Source organism: Chionomys nivalis, chromosome 2 (assembly GCF_950005125.1).
Source record: "Chionomys nivalis chromosome 2, mChiNiv1.1, whole genome shotgun sequence".
NCBI lineage: Eukaryota > Metazoa > Chordata > Mammalia > Rodentia > Cricetidae > Chionomys > Chionomys nivalis.
This window is the reverse complement of record NC_080087.1, coordinates 27,902,536-27,912,398: the sequence shown is the minus strand read 5'-3', so window position 1 is coordinate 27,912,398 and position 9,863 is coordinate 27,902,536. Positions and strand designations below refer to the sequence as shown.

At 36.7% G+C, this 9,863-nt stretch overlaps 1 non-coding gene across 1 annotated transcript; it reads left to right on the top strand.

The window, feature by feature from the left end:
• Positions 1-7,569: 7,569 nt before the first annotated feature.
• On the top strand, positions 7,570-7,676 carry LOC130870645 (U6 spliceosomal RNA). Its single transcript, XR_009056780.1, has one exon. It is a non-coding gene; the product is annotated as a U6 spliceosomal RNA (small nuclear RNA).
• The last annotated feature ends 2,187 nt before the right edge of the window (positions 7,677-9,863 follow it).

Genomic DNA, 9,863 nt, shown 5'->3' with positions numbered 1-9,863 from the left:
TACATTCATATGAGGAGTATAAAATGGTCAAACTCACAGAGAGCAATGATTGAAAGGGCAAAGTGAGTACATTCTCCATGTCTGCCCTACAGCATCATGTCTGTACTTAACTTTTTGTGTGTGTGCACCGACAACTTTTAAAAGAGACTAGATCCAATGTGAACTGCTTTCCCCAAAGAAAACAAATAAAAACCAAAAGATGAGAAAGCCTAAGGAGTGGTGGGTATGTCTGTTACCTGGGGCCAGTGATGAAACGATACCATGTATGTATGCTACAGGGAATATGATGTTTTATTCTATGTGTGTAGTGATACTGGCTACCTCTGCAATTGTATGTATTATAGCAAAGGCAGCAAGAGAAAGATAAGTACATCTATTTAACACAAAATTTAGAGTGCTTACAGTCAGTTGTTTCCTGCCCACTGGGGCGTGGCCTCTTATACTATATATGCTGATACAGAGCTTGCGTCCGGCCTCTTTTCCAGCCACTCTTTCTGGTTGCTGGATTTGGTTTCTGTTCTCCATTCAAGTAGAGGATTCCAATTTGTGAGTTTACCCCTAAATAACTAACCATGTATTTCAATTCTGAGCTAATATGGGATTCCTTTTAAGCATCCTTCCATATTAGATTGAAAAAAAAAACCTGCAAACACCTAAACTTTAAACAAAGAAAGTCAATTATGGAAAAATAACATAGGGCTGGAGCACAGGGTAAACAGTAGACTGAAGAAGGACTCTCTGACCTCAGCTGTATTTTCCTCATAAAATAGAAGACTACAGGCTGTGATGTAGGCCAGTGCTAATGAAGTATTGAACTTGTTTAAATTTCTATGCTCAATGCCCAATATCCCAAACTATAGAAAATATTAGTCCATTCATAACAGTCCATGCCTGAAAACAAAGCAGGAAGAACTGGGTTCAAGGTTATCTCCAGATATGTATCAAGTTAGAGGTTAGTCTGGGAATGGCGCCCTGTTTCAAAAAGAAAAAAAAGCAATGCAGCAACAAGGAAAATTCCGAGATTAAATTCTGTTTTAACAAGGTGAGAGTGAGCATCAGAGCTCCATCTGCCTTTCCTCATGGTAAGAATGTGTGCTTTCTCATGGTTGAAGAGGACAGCTCTCACATGAGACTCTAATCCCCTCTTTGTTGTTTGTTTAATTTTGCTTCATTTTAATCTTGTATCTCCATGTGGGTTTGTTCATGTGAGTGTTGGCGACTGAAGAGACTCAAAGGCAATGGATCCCCTGGAGCTGGAGTTACAGGAACCTTGTGAAGCAGCCACCCTGGGTGCTGGGAATGAAACATGATTCCTCTGCAAGAGCAGAACATGCTTTTAATGCTGGAGCGCTTCTACAGCCTGTAGTGTTCCCTTTTTAAAAGAAAAATGTAATTGAGATTAGAGTGTCCTTCCTCAGTTTGCTGTTTCTTGTATGCTTCTCATTCAAAAACAATCAAAATTCCAAGCAGGAAATTTTGAGGGGATGTTTTCAGATATCAGTAAATACAAATGTCCAACTGCATCAATTTATGCACACCCACTATATAAGAGTTAGAGTTTACCAGGTTAACCACTGTAGGGTTATTTTCAATCAACCCTTATGAGCTCTGTAAAGTATCACATTCCTCTTTCTATCTATCATGGTTCATGCTCATTAAGTTTCAAGCAGTGAATGTATTACTTTCATAAATCAAGAAGCTTTTAGTTTCTCTCTTTACTTGTAAGGAGGAGGAGGCTCATAAGTGGTGTTGTGGCTTTTCTTTTATGCCTGTAGATTCCCACATAGATGGAGAGTCAAGGTCAGATTTTACATTCCCAGCTTTTAGTCTTTTAACTTCGGTATTATAGAGGAAAAACACAGTGCTATGAGCTTATGGACAACTTCACAACCTACTAACATTGATGCAGGGCTGCATGGCAATACCAGACAATATCTTAGCTTCAGATAGCTTTGTAGATAAAGGGAATTTGTATTCCTCATGTGCCTGTGTTTTTGTCTGAGTTGCTCTGTCATCAAATGGATGCAGATAGAAAGTGCTTAGACAGGGAAACTACAACGCAGGTCAGATGGTTGGAATTCAACTCCATATATGCTCTGTTTGAGGCTTAGTATAAGGTTTGACTAATATTTTATGTAAATAGCTCAGAACAGTGCCTGGTACACTAGAATTCTAGGTGAGTTTTAATATATCACCATTATTCATTAAGTGATTGCAGCTTTCTTCTATTATGGAGTTAGCTTTGAAGAAGTCTAAGAACATGTGATGTACGTCTGTATTGATGCAAGTGGAGGTTAAAATTAGTGTAAATTAGGTAATGAATTGAACTCATGCGCAAAAATGATCTTGATGAAGAATAAACAATAAACCTTAAATTAATGTCAGTCTTTTCTTGTCACGACGCTCATGTGTGCCAGAGCTTCTGCAACTTTGACAGACCCACAGTACACAATGCAACCCAACTTTTGCATGTCTTTCTATAGGTAGAGTGAAAGAATCATTATAATGCTTCTACTATTAATTGTTTATATATTGAAAATTGGTGTGTGATTTCTAAGAATGAAATAAATGATTAAAAAGTGCTGATATTGCTCTGTTTCCACAGCAGACCCAATCCCTCAGACTTGTAGCTAACTCTGCAACAGAATACCAGTTGATGCTGCCCTTTCCCCTTCTACGTTTCCTATGGAATTCACAGACCATTTTCTCCTGGCTTCCCTCCCCTACTCAGGCAGACACCCTGATTTCCACAAACCATTCCTGTCAGAAAACCAAGTAGGCTGCCTTTGGACCTTCTCTCTTTCTCTCTTCCCCCAGGAGACCCAATCCCTCAGGTCTGTCCCTAGTACTGCAACAGAACTCCAGCTTCAAGATCCCTTCCCTGTTGCCATGGATTCCACAGACCATCCCCTCTTGACCTCCCTCCCCTGACTAATGCTTCAACCTAGCCTCCAGTAGGAGCAGACATTCCCTGTGAGCACACCAGTTAAGCAGGCCAGTTAAACAGACAAAAGAAAAAAAAAAAAGCTATCACACTTGCTTAAAATCCAGAGGAAACAAAAAACAAGTGCAGTTCTTTTTTTCCCTCTTGGCACTTTATTCTTTGAGGGGTCCCCCACCTAGCTCCCAAATAATTACACAGATGCCTATTCTTACTTATAAATGTGCTGCCTTTGCTTGACTGATTTCTAGTCAGTTTGTCATAATTTAAATTATTCCATCTATGTTTTGCCCCTGGGCTTTTACTTTTCTCTATTTCTGCATATCTTTTCTTTCCTTATTATTCTGTGACTGCCTGTGTGGCTGGGTGACTGGCCCCTGTCATGCCCCTCTCCTCCTTTTCTTGCTTTTCCTCTTCTCTTTTTTCACCCTCTATTTATTCTTTCTGCCTTGCAGCACCCCTATCCCTTTTCTTTCTATCTATTGGCCTTTCAGCTTTGTATTAGACCAATTAGGTGTTTCAGACAAGCAAATAGCACAGCTTCACAGGGTTAAACTGATGCACATAAAAGAATGCAACACAATTTTGCATCAGTAAACCAATGTTAAACAGCATAAATAAATGTAACACATCTTCAGGTAATATTCTATATTTTGTCTTAAATAAATAAAATGAAAGGTTTAAACTTTAACATAGTAAATCTATATACAAGAAAAACAGTTATCAAGTAAGAACTAAATTATAATATTCAGTCCATTTGCATTTGGCAAATTCAGAGAAAACACTACCTTCAATCCCATCTTAGTGACTCCCAGGTTTTATAATTAATTTCCTTTATATCATAACTAAGGAAAAATTAACTGTAATTATTTAATCTTTAACTTCACCAGAGACAACAGAGAGTTGTAATATTACCTAACAACAAAGACATCTGCCTGTACAGTTCCTCTAAAGTTCCTCTGCAACATTGTGACATCCATCTTGAGCCTACAAGCCTAGAATATTTGGCAGACTTGTCGTTGAAGCAGGAAATTTGAAGGACTGTCCTACCATGTTTTGGCAAAGTTTGACAGTTACTTTCCTCTGTGTTCTCCAGAATATCTATCAGATTCTTCTGTGAAACAGAAATCTCAAAGTACTGTCCTGCCTTGTCTTTGCAAAGTTTAACAGTCTTTTTTTTTTGTCTGCATGTCTAGAATGCACAGCATATTGTCAACAATCAAAGTAAAAGCAGGCTTTTGCCCAAGTGGTTAGTCTTGCCACATTGAAAGAAAAACCTTCATGGAGTTTCTCTGATGCTCATCATAATTTCATGAAGGAAATTGGTACAGTAAGGAGCAGATGTGTCTCACTGTCATAAAGACCTTTGGTTATTAGATATCTTAAATGCCATTTTCTCTTTAGTTCTTTGAAGTGTTTGAAAACCATCTCATTATTTAAATATAGCTGTTTAACCTTGAAAACATGACTAATGTGACTACAAATATCATTATAATAAATTAACTTCTAACTCCATTTCTTAATTATACATTGCATTTTAAATGAACTATATAAGCACAATGCCCAAACAACAGAAGAAACATATATAAAGTATAACAGAAATAACTTTGAAATTGTATTAGTATAACAAAATACATGCTAATCAATAATAACTGAGATTAATAGTTGTCATTTAATCCTATGTTCCTATATTTCCATAAATGATAACATACACCCATAACCCACCAAATAACTGACAAGCACTTGCCCCTCTCTTGGGAATTTGTGCATCATCTTCTCTAGACTCTTTCCTGTTTTTGTAGGCAAAGGCATATTTAGAGTTCCTGAGAAAATTAAGATAATGGCCAATCCTGTGAAGACCAGCTGTAACCTTTGTGTGTGTGTGTGTGTGTGTGTGTATATATATATATATATATATATATATATATATATATCCTGTCAAGATTCTCAATCACAGCCATTTCATATCAATTTGAAAGACTCTATAGCCTATAGTCTCCTGTGGGAACAAAAGCAAAACTCTTTTTCAAAGTAGTGCAATTGTGAGTTCCATTTTAAATTTAATGCATTCTTAAAATAACAAGGTTTATTTATTTCATCAGTCCCTCTTTTAATCCCATGCCTCTCAGCAGATGTTGTTTGCTTATCAGCAATCAAAAAATAAATAAATAAATCAAGGACTTCCATGCAGCTTTGGCTTCTGCCTCTGCCCTCTTCTCTAATCCTGAAAGACAAGCAATGTTCTTAGTCTTCTTGGAGATGCATTGGACCAAGAAGTGCAGAACTGCATTCAGTTATGGAATTCCAGTGCTCTACACTGTAGCAGACATTTTTTACTTAGATTTTTGTTTTTTCTTAAGTGCTGTAATGTATAGCAGAACTTATTGAAGTAGCCATGACTTTAAGCTTTCTCAGAACTTAAGGAAATTAGAGATTTTTTTTCTTAACTTTTTGCCCTTTACTCTTTGAAGGCCTGCAAACTAGGTCTCAAATAATCTCACACACACTTATTTTTACTTACATATGCCCTGCTTTAGCTTGGTTTATTTCTAGCCAGCTTTACTTAACTTAAATTATTCTATCTACCTTTTCCCTCTAGGCTTTTACCTTTCTCTCTTTCTGTATATCTTTTCTTTTCTTTTCTTCTTATTCTATGACTGGCTTTGTTACTGTGTGGCTGGATGATGGAATGCTCCTCTCCTTCTCCTTTTCATGCTTCCCCTCTTCTCTTTTTCACCCCCTATATATTCTCTCTCACTGTCAACCTCCTATCCCTCTTTTGTTTAGTTATTGGCCATTCAGTTTTTTATTAGACCAATCAGATGTCTTAGACAGGTAAAGTAACAGAGTTAAAAAGATGCAACACAAATGAATGCAGTACATCTTCGCATCATTAAACAGATGTTCCTCAACAAAAACAAATGTAACAACACATCTTCAACTAATATTCTATAGCAACCAAGGAACAAAACACCCACACAACACAGACAAATCCTCAGTAATCAGCAACTAGACCTATAATCATCCCAAATCCAAATGTCTAGATGCCAGCATAAAGACAGAATCAATAACAGCAAGGATAGTATATCTCCACTAGAGTCCAGGTATTATACAACAGCAGACCCTGACTATTCCAACATCGCTGAAACACACACACACACACACACACACACACAATCTGTATGACAAACTATATGAAGATAATAGAGGTCCTTAAATAGGAAATGAAAAAATATCCCTTAAAGAAATTCATGAAAACACATACACACACACACACACACACACACACACATAAAAGACTGGAGGAAATCAATGAATCCCTTAAAGAAAGTCAAGAAGAAAAAACAAACATTTAAAGGAAACAAATAAAATTTTTCAAAATAAGAAAATGAAAATAGAAGCAATAAAGAAGGCACAAGCAGAGAGAATTCTGAAAATAAAAAATCTAGGAATTTGAACAGAAACTACAAAGGCAAGCTTCCCCAACAGAATACAAGAGGTAGAAGAGAGAATCTCAGGCATTGAAGATACGCTATAAGATAAAAATTGATACATAAGTCAAATTATTAAATCTAAAAAAATTCCTCTTACAAAACATCAATAAAATCTGGGATAGCACAAAAAGACCAAAGTTTAATAGGAATAGAAGAAGAAGAATCCTAGCACAAAGGCCCAGAAAATATTTTCAGCAAAATCATAGAAGTAAATTATTGTAATCTAAAAAGGAGATGTCTATAAAATTGCAAGAAGCTTACAGATGACCAAATAGATTGGACCAGAAAAGAAAGTCCCTATGTGTAATTATAATCAAAACACTATATATACAGAACAAATAAATATTGTTAAAAGTATCAAAGTGGAAAACCCAAGTAGCTTATAAAGGAAAACGTATTAAAATTACATCTAACTTCTCAATGAAAAGAAAAGCCAGAAAAGTCTGTATAGATGTATTACAGACTCTAAGAGACCCCAGATGACAGCCTAGACTACTATTCTCAGCAAAACTTTCAATCACCATAGATGGAACAAACAAGATATTCAATAATAAAGCCATATTTAAACAATATCTTCTATTTACAAACCCAGTCTTACAGAAGGTTCTAGAAGAAAACTTTAAACGAATGTGGTTAACTACAGCTGTGAAAACACAGGAAATAAATAATCTCAAATCAGTAAAATCAAAAAAGGGACACACACATTCACACACACCCCACCACCACCAGCAGCAAATTATACAAACCACCACCACAACCACCACCACCAACAACAAAATAACAGAAACCAATAAACATTGGTCATTGATATCTTTCAATTTCAATGGTCTCAATTTTCCAATAAAAAGACAGGAACAAACAGAACAGAACAGCATCCTTCTGCTGCTTTCAAGAAATACATGTGAACAACAAAGAAAGACATTACTTCTGGGCAACATGTTGGAAAAATATATTCTAAGCAGATGGATCAATAACGCAAACTGGTGCAACAACACAAAACAATAAATTCAGCAACTCATTATACTTGTTACAAAATTGGTCACATACTCGGAAATAGAACAAATCTCAACAGATAATGAAAAATTGACATAACTCCTAAACCTTCAGATCACCATGTATTAAAACTGGATATTAGTGCTCGCTTCAGCAGCACATATACTAAAATTGGAACAATTCAGAGAAGATTAACATGGTTCCTGTGCAAGGATGACACTCAAATTCGTGAAGCGTTCCATATTTTTTAATTTTGCATTTAAATGGATGGAAATAGAAAACACTATCCTGAGTGAGATAACCCAGACCCAAAGAGATGAATATGGTATGTACTCACTCATTAGTGGACTCTAGCCATGAACAAAGGACATTAAGCTTATAGTTCACAAGCCCAGAGAAGCCAAATAATAAGGTGAGCGCAAAGAAAAACATACACAGATCTTCCTGGAAATTGGAAGCAAACAAGACCGCCAGGCAAAAGTTGGGAGCATGGGGGTGGAGGTAGTGGTGTGGGGGAAGGGGAGAGGGGGAGAGAGAAGGGAGAAGAGAAAGACTGGGGAGAGCTTTGGGAGTGGGAGGGTGGAGATGGAGGAAGGGCAGATATAAAAGCAGGGAAGAAGATATCTACATTAAGGGAGCCATTTTAGGGTTGACAAGAGACTTGGCTTTTGAGAGTATTCCAGGTGTCCACGGGGATGTCCTCAGCTAGATCCTTGGGCAGCAGAGTAGAGGGTGTCTGAACTGGCCTTGCCCCACTATCACACTGATGATTATCTCGAATATCACCATAGAATCTGCCCAGTGACGGATGGAGTTAGAGACAAAGATCCTCATCAGAGCAATGGACTGAGCTCCAGAGGTCCAGTTGAAGAGCAGAAGGAGGGAGAAGATGAGCAAGAAAGTCTGGACTGCGAGGGGTTGGTCCACCCACTGAGACAGTGTACCTGATCTAAAGGGAGCTCACCAAATCCAGCTGGACCAGGACTGAATAAACATGCTATCAAACCGGGCACTCTGAATGTGACAGACAATGAGGGCTGACTGAGAAGCCATTGATAAAGGCACTGGGACTTGTTTTTACTTCATGTACTGGCTTTTTTCGGACCCTAGTCTATTTGGATGCACAGCTTCCTAGGCCTGGATGTAACGGGGGAGGGCCTTGGACTTCCCATAGGGCAGGGTCCCTGCGCTCTCTGAAGGAGGAAGGGGGAGGAAGGAGGGTGAGGGAGGGAGCAGGAGGGGAATGGGAGGAGAGGAGGAAGTATAAATTTTTGAATGGAAAAAAAGAAGTAATAAAAATAAAGGACAGAAATTAAAAAAAAACTGGATATTAACAACAGCAGAACCAATAAAAAGCTTAAAAGCTCATAGAAATTGGGCATCCCTGTAGTGAATAAAAAATGGGTCAAAACAGAAAGCATGAAAGAAGTTGAATACTTCTTAGTATTCATTGAAAATGAATACATAATGTATCCAAACTTATGAGCATATCACTCTCTTACTAGCAACTTAATAGAACTACTGAAAGCTCTAGAAAAACAACAATAACAAAAAGCAGGCAATATCAAGTGGAGTAAACAGCAGAAAATCAAACTGATAGCTGAAATCGATAAAATATAAACAAAGAATTAAAAGAATCAATGAAAAATAAAATAGAAAGAGAACAATACAAAGAAAGAAAGTTACATCTTTGAAAAAAATCAAGGGAGACAAAGTCTTATCCAAATAAACTGAAAGACACAAAATCATAAGAAAAAAGATAGAAGATTAACTAGAAAAAAATCAATAACCCTTCATTACAAAAATAATAATGAACTGAAAAAATCAGGGAAATAGCATTTTCACAATAGCATCAAATAATATAAAATATCTTGGTATAAGTCTAATCAAGCAAGTGAAAGAATTCAAGTATTTAAAGAAAGAAACTGTAGAATATATCAGAAATGGAAAGATACCTCATGCTCAGGGATTGGTAATATTAATGTAGTAAATATGACCATCCTACAAACAGAAATTTACAGATTCAATGCAATTCCCATTAAAACTTCAACACAATTTTGTGAAGATCTTGTAACGATAACTCTCAACTTTATTAGGAAAAACAAAAGCAAAACAAAACAACAGAACAGCAACAACTAATCAAACAGGATAGCTAAAACAATCCTTAATGCCAAAAGAACTGTTAAAGGTATCCTCGTCCTTGATTTCATGTAGTACTGCAGAGCTATAGTGATAAGAACCTGCATGATATTGGCATAAAAATAGACATGAATTAATGGAATTGAATCAAGATCCAGACATACTTCCACATACCTATGGACATCTGATTTTTGATTAAGAAGCTAAAAATACACACTGGAATAATAAAAACATCTTCTACAAATAGTGCTCATCTAATTTAATGATTTTAATTTAGAATAAGTTCTGCCCTGCTA